At 34.6% G+C, this 17359-nt stretch overlaps 1 protein-coding gene and 1 long non-coding RNA gene across 6 annotated transcripts in view; both read left to right on the top strand.

The window, feature by feature from the left end:
* Positions 1-17359, top strand: part of Rbp6 (RNA-binding protein 6) — a 471739-nt gene that overhangs the window by 73201 nt on the left and 381179 nt on the right. The window lies entirely within an intron of this gene.
* On the top strand, positions 8479-11174 carry LOC142972280 (uncharacterized). The gene is made up of 2 exons (XR_012959447.1): positions 8479-8848; positions 10970-11174. It is a non-coding gene; the product is annotated as an uncharacterized LOC142972280 (long non-coding RNA).

The following is a 17359-nucleotide window of genomic DNA, read 5'->3' as shown; positions in this document are numbered from 1 at the left end:
AACCTGCTTAAAATGAGACGTGTGCGCAATATTTACGTCGATATTTCATGAGTTAATACTGTTATAATTTGTGATTTGATGAAAACGTACGGGTGGTATATAAACGGGCGGTGAGCCTAGGCGCTGCTTGCGATTTAGGTCACGTCAGAATGAGTTGCATTGTCAATCTGACAAGTGCGGCGTATATCAACAGAGCCAAATGATAGTGCTTGCTGTAATGCACTTGCTATAAAAGATTGACGTGATGTTGGCAGATCTATTGATCTTACTATTTGAGGAGACGTGTGACACACGAAACGTTGTGAAATACATTTGGTCATAGATTGTTTATGTAAAAACTCAACACCAGCGCGTTGGTATTACTTCTGTAAATACTGAAGTGTAATATTTGTATTGTATTAGTACCTACTCAAAAATATTGGAATGTTTTCTAGATTTCTCTTTGCCTTGTAATATTACTAAACATATGTATATTTACACATTAATTTACATAATAATTATGTATCTTTTAAAATCAGGATGAGATATTAGTCATAATATACTCTACTATAACTATGCGATTTGTGAAGATGGATGAATATCTGTATCTCTTTCACGCAAAATGAAAAAGGAATGATTTTAAAATTAATCTAAGGACATTTTCTTAAATCCATAAATTCGCATTTGACTCTGTTAGATACTCAGGTTATAAAAATGATCCATCAGTATGACAGGGTTAGGAGATAGGGCTGTCACCGCCGGGGCGCACCTGCATTAATTAAGAGACTTATCCCTTCCATTACGAAGGAGAGAGGCCGCCAACCCTGGCCTCGAACTTTACATCGCTTCACTTGTACACTTTTGATTGATTTAGCCAAACAATACAGCCATCTATTTCCTTCAAATTATAAACAGAAATTTTGAGGTGCCGAGAAATCTATGTTTTACAGACAATGTTATTGGGAGATTTAAGAGAGAAGTGTTTTTTGACATATTGTTTGATCAGAAGCTGTAAGATAAAGAACTTGATTATAATCAAAAGTGCAATAACACTGTTTGCAGGTATCTCGCCTAATTTTAAGCATTAAGAATGACTTGTACTTGATGATTAGTTCTGCTGAGTTCCGCTAGAGGCGCTGTGCGGCGCCTTAACTGAAAAGCTACTCAATTTCAGTGCAATACTTTAGCGTTTAAACGGGTATAATTGTGCAGATATTTTATTATACAGAGTCCATTTCCTCGAGAGTAACTTCAGTTATTTCAGTGAAACATAAATATTCTAATTGAATAACTCGAATAGTTCGGCGAAATCAAACTCAGGTTCTTCCGTCGGAAAGCCAAGGGACTCAGATATTTAGTTTAATAAGTTTTGCCGCAAACTTTCTCGCTTTACTTCGTTATGACATTAATAAAGGTGTTAAATGGTCTTTAAATACCTATCCTCTCGCAATTAGATTAGGTTTGGTACTTCGGAACATTTGCTGTAAGACCGGCCGAAACTTTGAAGCGACGACATCACGCAAAGAATCAAGTCGTTTACGTTTGAAATTAATTATAGAACGATTTTCACTTGAAAAGCTAAGTCGTTGTAGTAGAAACCAGTTGATTCATGTTTTCGGAATCTTGTTATCATGGTGAATGTGCTAAAGGTGCATTTATTTTGGGTTTTTCATATACGTTGTGACGCAAGTTGGTTAGATAAAACGATTAAAATTGTATGACGAATATATTTGAAAAGTATTCATCAGTTCATAGAATATATCAAATGAAAACGCCATCAAAAAACAAGTATAACATTACAGCTTTACTTTATTCGGTGTTTGAAACAAAGAAAACTATAGCAGGTACATTTTTAGGTAGAAAATTGGGAACATAGTAGACGGCGTTCCCCTAGCCTTATTGTTGTTTTACACTATTGTTCCGACTCTGCTACGGACGGTTTAATAGCAAATCTAACAATCTGTTTGAAAAATATGAAAATCTCCGCGTTTATACGTTTACGCTCTGTTTGTGGCGGTTTTGAGTTGTATTGGACTTAATTGTATAGTGCTACATTGTTACTTGTACTAGTGGTGTTATAATATGAAGTACTGGATGTTTTAAAGGATTCATATTCCATTATTTATCAACTACTATATTTATAATGTATTTTGATGACTTATGGTTCAGTAGTAAAGTTGTACTGAGTGTCATAATATTCTTTGCACAGAGCTATACTGAAGTAGTCAAAAGAAATTATGATTTCTGCGTTATGAAATTTACAGTCAATGAAGGTATAGTACGAAATTAGTGTTTATAATAAAAACAAATACTACCGTATTTGTTATTAAAGATAGTACTTTTATATGTGTCATTATTATTACAAAAATAAATGCGACAGAATTTTGTATTAAAAAAACTTTGTATGTATTACAAGAGTATAATGAGAAAAACTGTGGTCTATTTCTCACTACTATCATCAAGGAAATAAAAAAGGATAAAACATAAAGTTGAAAAGCCTTGTTCAGAACATTATATGTTTGAGCTAGCGGTTCTTTTTTAATATCCTGTATATCTTTTATGATAAAGGTGGGGCTCCATTGTGGTATTGAGTGCACACAATAATGTCCGTGCCGTATACATCCACGAACACACGTCCTGTCTTCGAAAGTGGTTTCTCTTTCAAATTGTGTGCTACATTGATATTGGTGTGATATGTTTTCAGTTAATTTTCTCTCTTTTCTGTTTGTTTGATGGAAATGGTTATACGTATATCTTGATTAGATTTTTCATAACGATTTAAGGAAATTTATGGTAATATTGGAAAAGAATATGCCTCAAATCTATACGTTGCAAATATTTTTTTAATAAAAGTCGTTGTAAAGTACACTTATGGTTCATAATTTGTCGCAGCTATGTTGCATAATGCTCATAACTTTAAAAAATAAGCGTGACAGTTTGAGCATATTTTACGCTCGTGACTGTACTTTCATGTCCATAACCCATCCTACTTTATTAAGTCCCACAGGTTAGAGCGGCGGCAAACACGAGATCACACGACCAAAAATAAAACCCCTCACTTTCACATAAACGTCAGTTTATAAATAATATCATATAAAAAAGCTGATTTTTAAACTGAAACACAAATAAAACTAATTCGTAACTGTTTATTTACGTCAAATCGACGGCTCTGGGAAATTAAAAAGGAAAATTAAGCCTTGACTAAGATAGCAATCACACTTTCTTTTAATGCAAGACATAAAGATAAGAATAAATTGTCCTATCCGACGTAAATAGATACTCCCTGGGAAGTAGAGCTTTGCTTAAGCCGCGTCATCTGATGCTTTCAGTTGTAACTTCAACAAATCACGTACACAGAATATGTTTCGTTTTTTCTACAAATATAGCGACTAGTGTGTTGGTGACGAAAACAAAATACTGAACTGTCTTTCATTTTGTCAACTTGATCTTTTGGTGGCTTTTCAAATACTTGTAGAAGTAACCGTCTTTAAATCATTTTTATGTGTAATTATAACTTAGCTTAGTTTCAATAATAGTTAAACTGTCAAAATATTTTTATTATAGGCTTACAACAATTGCTAACTAGTCACGAAATTAAGAGCCAGCTTCTTTATTACTAAATATTAGTTGTAATTAAAGCCTTAATAAACTTATTAGTTGACTGTAAAAAATATCAGTCATAAAAACAATTTGTTGAATGTTTTTGTAGCGCACAAAACTGAAGACGCGGCTTTACGAAGCCTGTCAAAGACTTTGTATACAAGTTGTTAGTGTAAGTTTATGTGACAGCTGATGTGTTTTTGCGTAGAAAAGTTACAAATTATTGTAGTGGTGATTAAGCACTAATATAAAAACGTCGCGTGACTTTTATGAGAGTTACACTTGATGTGCAATTGAACTCGTTTTGTTAATAGGGGAGTTTGGTAATCATTCCGTGTGCTGGATAACGAGATACTTTATTTTTAGGTGATATTGTTGAAAAACGATGATCTTGGCTATTTAAAAGCGGCTTTACACAATACCTAAATTACACATTATCATAAAATAAACCCTGTATTACATTAAAATGTATAGTTTTTTCAAGTAAATTGTATTGTAAGGCTTGTATTGTTTCTAATCTTGGGAAAATAAATCTTTATGTGAACAGTAGGTCTTCATAACAGGTAGTCTTTAATATTTTACCACCTTGCTGTTATTGATACCTTAAAAAAACGTAACGTTAAGAAGAATTAAAAATATTAAACTAAATATGGCAATTGATTAATAAATAAACTGACCACGTTGTTTTTCAAACTGTTATAAGATTTTTTATCGTGTGCCTATTGTTTTATCAATATTTACTTCCTTATCATGCGTTGTTTACAAGTATTTTTAAGTAAGTAGTTCTGTTGCGACAGTTCATATGAGGTCAAAGTGTCAGGCTCTTTGACGCAACCTGGATCGACAATTAATAATTAGACCTATAAGTCAGTGTCGTCATAAAATAAGAAGTAAAAAAATATGCGTGATTATGAAATATGGGTAATTAAAGCATCATACCACCTTCAACTTCTGTACTAAGGTTAAGAATTTAGAGATACAAAATTCACTACTACTAAATTTATTTACTCGTTACTCGTTAATTGTTTTTCAGTAAGGTGATTAAATACGACAGCATGTGTATTGTGCACTTGATGACAACTATTTTAAAGCTATACATTGTTTTTTTTTTTACGATTACAGTGATTATATTATATCTTACGCCGAAACAGTACTAAACAGTGCCTTTCAATTTGACGTACTCTTCTTGTCAACTGAGATAAACAATTCGCATGCTGATCACCTTTCTCGTATCAAGAATCGTATATTATATAGATCCCATATAAGAACTAGGACCTTTAAATAAATTCGTCTTCCAATAATGAAATGTCTGACGGACTCTTCGCTAACACTGCAAGCTAACTAAAATATTGTTAATAATTACTGAATTACTGCATTTTAAAGTGCAATGCTAGAAATAATTAAGCCTATTAAATCCAATGGTGCAATTAAGTATTTAGACGATGACGTCAGTTACAATACTATATCACGTGAAGACTAACATTTCGTCTACAAGAACAATCATAATTTATACTAAACCAAGGACCATAGCAGGAAAAAAATAAGAAAAAATTGAAATTACAAATTGCGGTCTTATCGCATGCTTTTGTATTGAGCACGGGTATTTCAAGCCTAAATAAGAATTATTATCTACATTTTTCCTTGAGTCATTTTGTACGTAAAGTACACATTGTACTCTTCTAACCATTTTATTTGTGTAAGTCTACGTACGTCTATACCAAATACTAATGAAATACCTATTTGCAGTTCCAATAGTCTCAATTTCATTGGAGGAAGTGAGACGTATAACAGTAACGGTTATTGGTTCATTTGTACGTAACAAGTGTTTGTCATAACCTCATTTAGTATCGGAACTGGCCCGAGTTTACACTGGTAATTAAAATTGCTATAAATCTTGTCAACAGTGAAACAGCGACATCTAGGCTAGTTCGACGGTACTAGTGTTAGTTCTTGTGAGGGATAGGGGTGTAAAAGTTAGTTCATATTTATTCAACTGTAACACATAGAAAATTGTTTTCCTGAAATCTGGTATCTTTCTTTAATCTTATTATGATAGAGATAACTTAGTGGTAGAAAGACATGCAAATTATTTCAGTAACTTATTTTAAGTGTGTGTAAAATGTGTATTAAGTGTGTGCGAAATATGGATAAAGCTTAATATACCCATCGCTTAAGTTTCATTTTATACGTGTAGAAAATTTTATAACAAGAAATTTTATTCAGTTAAACGTTTTATTAAAAATTAGCTTCTGCGTATAAAATTCTGTACACAAGCGTAACAAAATTCCTAGACTGTTCCTAAAGATAAAAGAACGCAATATCACATAAAAAACAAAACGGCCGAGTACATAATATACCGACGTTGTCTCTTTTTATTTCGTTGTAGTAGGGCTAAAGCAGCTTCGCCCTGACCCAAAATATGTAAGTAAATATCGTCCGGACTCGTGCCTGCAGAGATTTAAATAACTAAAATATCAACCTGGCTGTACATTTCGACAACCGCGTGCCGTAAGTAAGGGGCGAGGTATGTATTGAACGTATCTACTATCGATCAAATAATAAATTCAACTAGGACGCCTTGGCTGTCACGCACACGAAATAAAATAATACAATTTGTAATGTTCGACGTCCCTATTTTTATTCGACTTTTAGAAGCGGCCTATAAATAAACCGCAAGTCGCGAGTGGGAGCGTGTCATGCGCCTGTTATTATGAAGCCCACGCGTACTCAGTGTACTACGATAAAAAGCGTGTTAAAATTCAAAGAACTTTAATTAGGTAATCGTAAATGACAAAACATACACATTACACGCGATTATGGGCGGTTATGCTACGTTCAATTAGCGAGCTTTATCGGCGGCGACACGTGTGGTCACGTGGTCACGTCACTGTGCACGTGTGTCCCGCTCCCGGCTCCACCCGTTAACGCTAACATTCCTTTAATACAAATAGCTTTTTAATATTAAATTAGATGCTACCGATTCCTTTGGTAATCATAAAACGAAACGCTTTTTTGAAAAGCTTATTGTACTTGCCAGTTACTGTTATCCTCTCCCCTTTTTTCGTTAATTTGACGAATGTATTATTCTTAGGTACTGTCACGCACAGCGATGAATTTAACTTAAATGTCAGTTTGAAAGGTTAAATAACGTTTTGTCGTGCTTGTTTTATTCAAATGTTAGAAACGTATAGAAGCTCATAAAATTTAATGTAAAATAGATCTGTACAGTCACAGTGTGATTTCTGTTTATATTTTCACGCCTCTGCATCTCGCGGTGAGGAAAGTATCTCAGGAAATCCACGATTCGCTTATAGGATTACAAGACAAGATGTTTAAACATTGTTATAATACTTTTAGTATTGTTCACACAAGATAATGCTCTTCAACTTCCTTGAGAAACTAATAATTTTTAGTTTTTGACTTTTACGACTTGGACGTGATTGTAACATTTTTTTATCATTTCGAAATAGAAAATGACTATAGATAATGACCCTAATGATATAAATGTTGATGTGATAAATTGTTTATATGCTATTTTCAAAGCCTATAGTCCCATCTGCAATTTATCACGTCGACATACGTAACATTATTCACGCGTTTTAAAATTGCTGCGCGCGGTTAAAAGAAACAAAACCATAGGACTGACACAACAGATACATATATACGTATAACACAAACCGAAAGCCCATTCCGTAAATCAATCAGTAATAAGTATGTTGGTAGGCACATCAAATATGTATTTTCAGCGAAATATTAGCCGCCTTTGTTGGGGATTTCGCAGATATTCCGGCAGGATTAAAACCCAATCTCTTTTTGTTACTCTGCCAGAAGAGATTATATTCGTAACGAATGTGCGTTGTATGTAGCTCGGAATATAATATTATTGTTATACAAAGTTGTAAAAATTATTATTACGACGCCAGTCGACAGTTTTTATTCCGCAAACTATGATATGAAAAGAAATCGAGTGGCTTTGTATTTGTTTAGGTGTGTAATTTTATTGTTTGAGTTATGTCAAGTGGGACATTGTATCGTGATAGGGATGTGCATTTTCCGACTTTATAATTGTAAAAACATTATTAAAACAAGTTAGTTAACGTACTCGAGTAATATAGCCGACATGAAAATATATAAACCTAAACCACTTACTTTTAATTGCGTAATGAAACGCAACTAAAGTTATGTTAACAACAATGGTCTTAATTCCCCGGGCGAGCCCATTATCTATATCATTCGTCCAACGTAAAAGTTTAAAACTTTTATTCATGAGTATTTAATTAATTTATGAGGTGTAAGTATTTATAACGCAAGATTAGAGATTAAAAGTCCGACATGTCGTGAAAGCTCTGATGATCCATTAAAATGTTACAATTTGCGAAAGCCGTCACAGCTAAGCTTTGAAACCATAATTTTATTCGTAGCGATCACAACTGACAAATTTAATATTCTCCCATGATGTAACGAATTAAATAAATCAAAATCGTTACCACCTGTCAGAGAACGTTCGCTCAATAAGTGCTCTTTAATGGGAACGGCGCAAATGTAACAGCCCAAATTGACGGAGCCATTTTTTTATTCCATTCATATAATGCAATGAAAATTTTAACAGAAATGCCTCTCGTCATGAGTTTGATATGTTTATTTTTTATTAACGCCTGAATAACGTTGCTATCAGTTTTATTACAATCACAATAACGTTAATTTGTTTGCAAAAATAGCAGCGAATTTCAGTAAAATGGTGAGAGCATTTTACGGAACATTCTTACAAACGCTTATGTTATTAAAGTTTCATAGCAATCAGATAAGCGGTTTAGTGTAAACACGTAACAAACAAAATGTTCCCCTTCACAATAGTTATTCGTTCCCTACACGCTGGCTTATATCGTTGCTACATCACTAAGCACTTTGTAATGTTTTGGCACTTCCTCAATGACAATCGCTTTAATCTATCCCAAACGAGACTTATCTTAAATTTTCCTATGGCAGACTAAACAAAATTAGATGCTTAAGGGAGCATTCTAGTGTGCGCGACTAACGTGTAAACAATTTAGTGACAGAAAACAAATAGCTGCGTACGTGGCCCGTCTGTTTGATCAACAGAGCGCTGCTGTGCGAAACTCAATAATTTAAGGGTTTTTATCTTTTTATTCGAGTGGGTATTAACGCAGATTCTCTCTACCAATATTTGCGCAAGTGCCGGCTGGCTGTTTGATTGCCAATGAATATTTTCGTTGTTTCATTAATCGAGCAATACTGCGCAAAAATGCAGGTGAGGCCGCTAGTTGCACTGCTTACAACCCAAATTGTCGGCGTTGTTTTTATTTTATCCACTTGCACCTTATATCTGCTGTTGTACATTTTATTAATTGACAATTCGCGAAAATTGTATTTCTGTTGACAGCGCTATACGTAGATTATCTTTTGTTGTTTTGGCACGTTTATTTTGAAAGCAAATTCACAGCGTTATTGTTTAATATCGCTGTTTGTTTCTGTGTTTGTATTGAGTTTATTAAAAATTGGATTGATTTTTCATTTGTTCACATTTTGGAAGCTCACGTTATAATAATTTATATCAACTGTTTTATTTTAATTTAAAACATTCTTTCAATATAAAATTTACGGTATGTTCATAATATCCACGCCCACGTGCGTTTATAATATTTTCAGAAACAAATTGTTTGAGAAAAATGTAGTAAGTATTGAAAATAGAACGTTTAGACGCGGTGGGGATTATCGTGCATTCTGTACGGGATTACGGGATGCGTATCGTAAAATTTTCCATGATTTATATTGGGTGTGCGAAAGTAGCCAAAGTCCGGCGTCATGTGCACGTCAGTGCGCGTGACGCGGCGGGCGCGAGCACGCATCACGCATTGGCCGCGCCCGCCGCGAGCGCGCTCCCTGCGCGTCACTACACTGTGCTGACTGGCCGCGTGACATGACATGCTCTCTGTCATGCCGCTGCCGCGTCGACACCCTGATGATACACTGTTGAACTATCATAAATCGATATCAATGTTTACGTCACGCGCACATTCGATGACACTAGTCAACAGTCAACTTAAATTTTATTGCCTAATAATTTATCAATGTCCAGTTGTCTAAAATGATCAAGTTACGTCACCCACATACGAATAAGCCAGACACTTAAAGGATTCATAAACCTTGGCAACAATTTGAACAGACGCAGCAAATATTCACATTTATTCGTGCAGAATGCGAAATAGTTATAAAGGGCGATTTTTGTGGACCATTTAAAAGAAAAATGCTATTTTGTTCCGAATGAGTTAGAGCTTTTGAAACCGAAACCGCGAACATAATTGTTATGGTTTATTTAAATCTGTTTTCCCCGCAGCTTGCGTCATCGAGCGTTTGTCTAGAGCCGTCATGTGACTTAAACGTGGCTTCCGTTATTTTCCAATGTCTAAAATTGATTGCTATCAACGATTCTAAAAATATGTGTTGTTAATGGTAAAATTATTTCACAATGTAGTGAAAAAATATCTTGGCAGTCTGGTTAAAGAAATTCAGACTATTATAATTTAACTCGTAGAACAAAGTACAAAACAGACAAAATAAAATTATGGAGATATGATGCAAATTAATGATGACTTTTCGATATGAAGTTGAAAGAGTGGTTGGTGTCATTGAACTTTATTGATGTAACAACAGATAAGAATGACTGCGTTATTGTCTTTATTAGCTGGTTACAAGAGTGACAGTTCATTATTCGTCGTATCGAGTTGAACTTCAACGGCAATTGCGATCGCTTTTATGATTGTTCAATCACGTCGAGACCACTTGCGTATTTATAGAGTTTAGCAGATTTTTATTTATTTTTTCATATCACAAGACTAATAATGTTGTGTCTGTTGAAAAAATAAATAAGTAATAGCAGTAATATGTTTGTTTTAAAACAGGAATGTTTAAATTTATTGTTACTTGAAGTTTTGTCTTTCTCCTGCCATTAGAACTCATGAAAAATTGTGACCGTCAGTGTAGCTGCGATATTTCATTAATTTTGAACGTTGCCAAATTCTATTAAGAAAAATTAATGGGAATTTTAATAAAAATAAATTTAAAGTATTTTGGGTGTGTGTAGAGTCTCGATGCGTCTCATTATGTCGAGGGGCGTGTGATAAATGAGCGTATTGGAAAACGCCTTGGCACGCCTCACACGTCACGATGACGGGATATAAATGAGTTTTATATTGTCTGTTCTCACCTAAGCCCATCTCTCAACTCGCCCTGATAACCGATCAGGAACACAACGAACGTCTAAATGTCGACTTGTTTCATTCATTTTGCGACAAGACCAACTTAGACGGCTAGTTGAAATGTTTGGCTGATGTCCAACGCTGTAAATTAACGCCTTTTTTATTGTTTTCAGGTAAAACGCTGAAAGAGATCTCAGAGGAAACAAGCGGAAGCTTCAAGTCTCGTGGTCCCCGAATCACCTACGTGACTGCGATAGTTTAATATAGCAAATGTTTGTTATTGCTGCGTAGGGTCGCCAAATGTACTGAAAGTCACTAAACACACATGTATGTACGTGTAGGCAGTACGACGATACAATAATAAACAATGGACAGAAATAGCTTAGCATTTTTATTTAGATAATTCACCAAATTTTAATATTTTATGCTACCAAGAAACTGCTCTTTAATAATGTTAATATTTACTAAACTCAAGTGGGTAGGTAAGATTCAGGTTGTGGAATAAAGGTAGGTACGGTTATAATAAAACCGTGGTAAGAATATTAGCTGTTTTAACAACAAAGAGTCGTAGCGAAGACGGTATAGACGCAATTACATGAAACTTGAAAGCAAGAGGTACCAGCGATAAAAGCTGACTAAGCAAACATCAGGCTTCCACTTAGCGACTATTGCCAAACTTTAATATAACGCGTACGTACTCGACGTCGTCATAGTGTTGGTTCAAGTGGTTTTGGCAAGCAGACGGGCCAACGTCTGCTCGACTTAATCAGGCCGCACCTTAACCGGGCTTAAGCTCAGGCACGAGACGAGCAAAACTCGTAATGAGTCGGAACCGATGAGCGCAGCCTTAACTCCGTTCTGCCTGCTCAAGTATTGTTAATAGCACCATTTTCCACTCGGAAATTTTATGTGCAATTTTTTAAAAATTCCGCACAATGTTGTAGATTTTTCGTACAATTTTTCGTCGTAATTACACGGTGTTTTTGTTTAATTTGATAAGTTGGGAATTTTGTTGACTGTAACAAACAATTGTTGTGCCATCTAACTTTGTACAATACGGTTCATTTGTGAATGTATAAATTGTAGAGACAATGGGTAGCTGCGGTACAACAGTAGTCAAATTACGAGAGATGTACAATCGGCACTGATTCCAATCTATATGCGATCGCGGTACACAAAGTAAGCGGTAATTTGCGAGTGGCAGAGTCACGTAGCGTGTTGCGCTTTCCGTCGAACGGCGATCAACAGGCGTCGAAATTTGAAAATTACCACCCATTCGTAGCAATAAATTTGTTGAGCTGTCGCTGGCAAGTGGCGACCATTCGCGATTGTAGATTGATTCGTTGATTGAAGAGGCCCATTCGTTTCAGCCGTGTACCGACCGGCACAGTCTTAATTGCCATCGGAGATTGCTGTATCGGAGTCATTATTGTTTCAATGTGAGCGTTCCTTTACATACTGCAATGTTTGCATAGCATATTTTGATTTATATAGCAGTATTGGTTTTCAATCAAAGCTAGGGGTACCATTAAATACTAGACGGATCTATTACAGCGAGAGTAATCTCGTTCAATTTAAACGAGATACTGCATTTAACAAAAATCTCTTTGTATCGTTACACTAATCACCACTACAAAAAATCTAAGCGCTTACGAAAGTAGCTGCAGTAATATACGTTAAAATTTAAATGAGAAAAGAAACTTTGTAAACAGAATCAGTGCTTTACACTTTTTCTTCCTTCCGTAGTGGTTATCTAATGAAGTAATTCGCAGTAACTGAATACGCAGAGAGAGTGTGAAATGTTCTAAAACAGTACAGTGTAAGATAATCGCGAGTCCCCGGTGGCGGACGTCAACACATTTCTTCGTAAGGTTGCTTTAGTTGCCGGGACTTCTTTTATTCAACCCACTATACCCCCTTTTTCTCGGGGCCCGTGAGTTAGGACCGTCTTGAGAAAAAAATGAGAGTAATATTGAAATGAACATGTAGAGTTAGGTTATATCAGAGCTGTAGTTTGTAACGTACGCTTTTTGGGTTAAAAAATATGTAATTTTAGGTAACTTTTGTTATTCTTCGGAAAACTGCATGAAAATGTATGAAACCTGGGATATAAAAGTGAGTTTATTTATATTTTACTTTCAAGAATTAAACCTTTTAATTGTTAAATGTATTTATCCAAAACTTCAAATTGTAGTCCATCTACACCCTTCATCTACTACGAGACATTATAAGGAAAAATTCCGTTTAACGAAAACTAGTTTCCATATTTCAATTACATATCACCGTCAGTCACATGTAGTCTGTTTCCATAAAACGATAAATTAAACCATGGTGTTTGACATAACAACGTATCTGGAAGCATTGCGACGATGTCAAGGAGTCCACGATTACGCTGAAGTGGGCAGATGTGCGAGCTAGGCATTGTCGCTCTCGACCTCCGCCGACCTACTTTATCCGACCATCGCGATTTACACGAATTGATTTTTTAAAGCACCGACGTTTTTGTCCTTAAACGTCTCAACTCATGTGACATGAATTTTCAATTTGAAATTGTAGTTTTGTTGTTCAGAAAGTAGAGTTACAAGAAATGTGTAGTGGCTGTAGTATAATTTCAAATGTTTAGATGATTGTGTTGTATTTATAATGTTCCAATTCAAATAGACGGTCAAACGACGATTATCACTAATGCAATAAAGAGTATTAAACATTTGTATTTATAATTGTATTTAATTGTTCAGTTTTTTATGGATTATCCAATTTTTAGTAAATTAATGTTGTTAACTAATTTCCGTTATATTTGTTATTTAATTTTGTGTACTTTTAACAACAATGTATAGTTTTTTTTTTAAATATTGATTTATATTTGAAACTAGTTGGTACTCGTACTAATGGTGTCGCACGGCGCCTGTTATTTTCCGTTAATTTTATCAACACCGTGAAAATTCCTGACACAATTCAGTAAATGCTTACATTGCATATAAGTCGTGTTTTGCATATGAAACAGATAAATTCCCACTAATCGGACGTAATGGTTAAACAATCGTATGTATTCTAGTCATGCGATTAATCTCTATAACGACTGTATAAATTATTCCATCGGTACAGGATCTTTGGAACCTACAATCGGGGAGATTATCCATTTAATAGGGAAGGATTTTTTTTTTACAAATTGTGTGCCTGAGAGTAATTTCCTTAGTCATGGTCTTTTTCGTACTCTGAACTTGTAAGTAGACGGATCGTTTGTAATATTGGCTCTTGAAAAGTATAATTGACAACAAATAACATCTTGGCTAATTATTGTGTATGATCCGGGTGAACCCAAGACCTCGTGATCGGTTCCACACAACCAATAAACGATCACAATCAACCAAAATTGTTATGTTTTACAACACGTGGCCTTAGTCATATGACAGTCCACGATTATAAATACCTTGATATCAAATGATGTTACATTTTGTATTAAAATACTGGTTTAATCCACGCTAATCTACTTTATCTAATTAATTAATCCCTTGTAAATTCTCTACTTAAATATCTATAAGTAAATAGGAAAGATATGCCTTGTGACAAATTTAGTTCGTGTCTGAGTGCTTCACGGTCTAAAGCCATTAAATGCAATTTATTATTTTCTCGCGGTATGAATTATTACACCCAGTCGGTCTAATATCGGCCTAGAGACTATTGCAATTAAATACTGCACTCAATAAATAATTTATTCAATTAGCTTACTTTTATGTCCACGTGATTACTATTCAACTACCGCGTCTGTTTCATTTTTTTTATATTTATCGCTACTGTAGTTTAAATGTAAAAATGTAACTGATAATAAGATAGAGTTATTTTCGCTATCATTATAGAAGACCAAGTACATATGTTCGATTCTATAATCGTTAAATTATTTCGTTTTAACAAGCTTTAAGACGAAATTTGGGCGATATATATAAGATACATCAAAGATTTTACTATTCTGGATGTAATTAAAGTAATCCTCTTATTTCGTCAAAATTTGCACAATAGAAGTAGTTGAAACTTCCCACACAATTTGTATTTAGGCGGGTGAAAGCACTAGACTCTGTAGTGTAAAACAAAAAAAAAGTATTTTCAAAATTCAAATATCTCAGCAATATGAGCAGATTTCAAACATCGGCTGTTTCCCAGCCGGGGCAAGTAGCCAGTTGAGAACCGCTCCGTGTGTAAGTGGCCTCGGCTGCCGCGAACCCATTCACTGCTCGATGACACTTAAAAATTCTTTGACAGATACAAGGCTCGGTCCCCGCCACTCGCCATCTTTTACATCCTGGAGTACAAAACCTTTTGATGTACTAACTTCATTTTTTATGTCCTTATTTTTCCGAATATGTGTGGGTAGGGTTTCGATTTTGTGGTTTGTTGATGTTACGTCTTGTTATAAAAGTGTTCCGTGATTTTAACCTGTAAAAATACTGTTGTTATTGTATTTCTAACTGTTTTTTGTAAATAGAAATAATTTTCTGATAGAGCTCAGACTGTTTATAGTTCCCGGAACAAAATTGTGCCAATAAGATTACAAAAGGCAAATATTTTAGATAAACGGATTTTTAAGAAGGTACATTATTAAGAATAAAGATAACCACGTTTTATTTACTTTGGAGTAGAAGATAAATGCGTAATAAGCGCTCGATATCTAGTTGCGTAGATATTTAGAGATTGCGAGTATTAGCTTATCTAAAAGTGATTTACAAATTCTGTTATAAAATTACATTCGATAAAAATAAAAGTAATATCTTTGCACTAATAAAATACTGACTCAGCGTGTTTTCAATTAATATCAACAGCGATTACTTAAACTAATTAGATATAAAAAATCCGAACATAAAAAAACAATAATCAAGTTTACACCGAAATATTAAACTGTAAATAGCTGTACAAAGGAGGTTGTATTAAAATCTTGTATCCAATTATTTGTCAACAACGCAGGCATAACAATCAACAAGAACACTCGGCGTGATATTGAACTTGGCCGTTGCCGCCTCTCGTTCTTAATAGTAATCATTAGGGCCAGGAATGTTGGTTGCTCTGTTATACACTTGACCTTTGACCCACCGCCTCTTAATAGGACTTTATTTACCTATTAAGTACGCAAATACCTTCATTTTGTACATCTTGTTAAATCGGCAGGTCGGATTTTGTAGTTGTAACAAATTGGCAACAGATTTTATTTGCGAATAAATTATGTTTTGGTATAAAAAATATTAATACTTAGTACATTATTGTATTCTGGTCCGTAACGTGTAACCTTGTAGGCCTCCGGCTGCGTGTCTGTTCGAATGTAAAGCTCTAGTAAACTCATATTTTTATTTCTCTGTAAGAGATTTCCACGCAGTCGTAACTTGCTGAAACAACACCGCGCTGGGACATCAACAATGCAAATATTAAAAGTGCCTTACGTTCCCCGAACTATTTTAAAATGGAAATCTCTATAATGTGGTTTGCGTTCACATTAGATGCGACAAATAAAAATTCATCAGCCACTCTTGACCGGGTCACCGCGGCCGGGTCTTTTGCGGCGAGATCGTCATCCTTTCAATTCTTGATGGCCCTCGAGAACGCTTCGTGGCTCGCCAGTGAGTATGCGGGCTAATTCACCCGTTTGTATCAGCTATTTGCGGCATCCGTTCGCCTCATTAACGGTTTACAACTCGTTTTGAACGCGTTAAATTTCATAATGCACGGCCTTAAGTACCCACCCGATTATTTTAGGGTTAGGATCAGATTCGCATGATCATTGCATGTGTCGTTATACTTGATCGTGATTTTGTTAAGTATCATTGAAGGTATATTTGTTTATATGTATATTTTAGGAATTTCAGTTAAGTTAATCTGTCCGTGATTCTTACACGTTAAACTGCTGTACCATTTTTAAAAACATACTACAGGAAATGCCCAGACTTTTTTCATCAAAATATCCATTCAAGGACATTGAAAAAAACGAGGCACTAATACAAATTCATCGAATGTAACATAATGTATGTCGAGTTCCATAAAAAGATTTTTTTTATACAATTTACAATATCCATAACCATCTGGATAGTTCGACAGGTGCTATCACAACATTTGTTAAGATTACAAAGTCCGTCAATTTTCATTCGCAAACACTTTGACAGTATGTCACATGAAATCACTACGTGTTATCGAATTACAAACGACTTTACTTGTCAATCACTCTATGATGGTCATTTTTTATGTGTGTTCTTGTTGATAACTTATCATTTGTGTTTCTAATGTTGAGCAACAATAACATCTTGTAAAACGCTATTTATACGTTATTTTATCTTATTCATTTACACCCTCATCACTATGATAGCTTACTCTCCACTTACTTAAACCCCATTCGATGTTAATTGGCATTTTATTCCAATTCCCACAGCTTCAGATTTATTTGAGTTTCAAAGTCTCAACAAAATCTTAATACAATTTCGCACACAATCAACTATGTAAATGTTATTCAAAAATAGTAGCTAAGAACCTCCTCGAACTTCGTAACAAAATAAATAATAACATTAAAATAAATAAAAACAAAACTA

This window comes from Anticarsia gemmatalis, chromosome 4, assembly GCF_050436995.1.
Source record: "Anticarsia gemmatalis isolate Benzon Research Colony breed Stoneville strain chromosome 4, ilAntGemm2 primary, whole genome shotgun sequence".
Taxonomy (NCBI): Eukaryota; Metazoa; Arthropoda; class Insecta; order Lepidoptera; family Erebidae; genus Anticarsia; species Anticarsia gemmatalis.
This window is presented reverse-complemented; position numbering and strand designations above follow the sequence as displayed.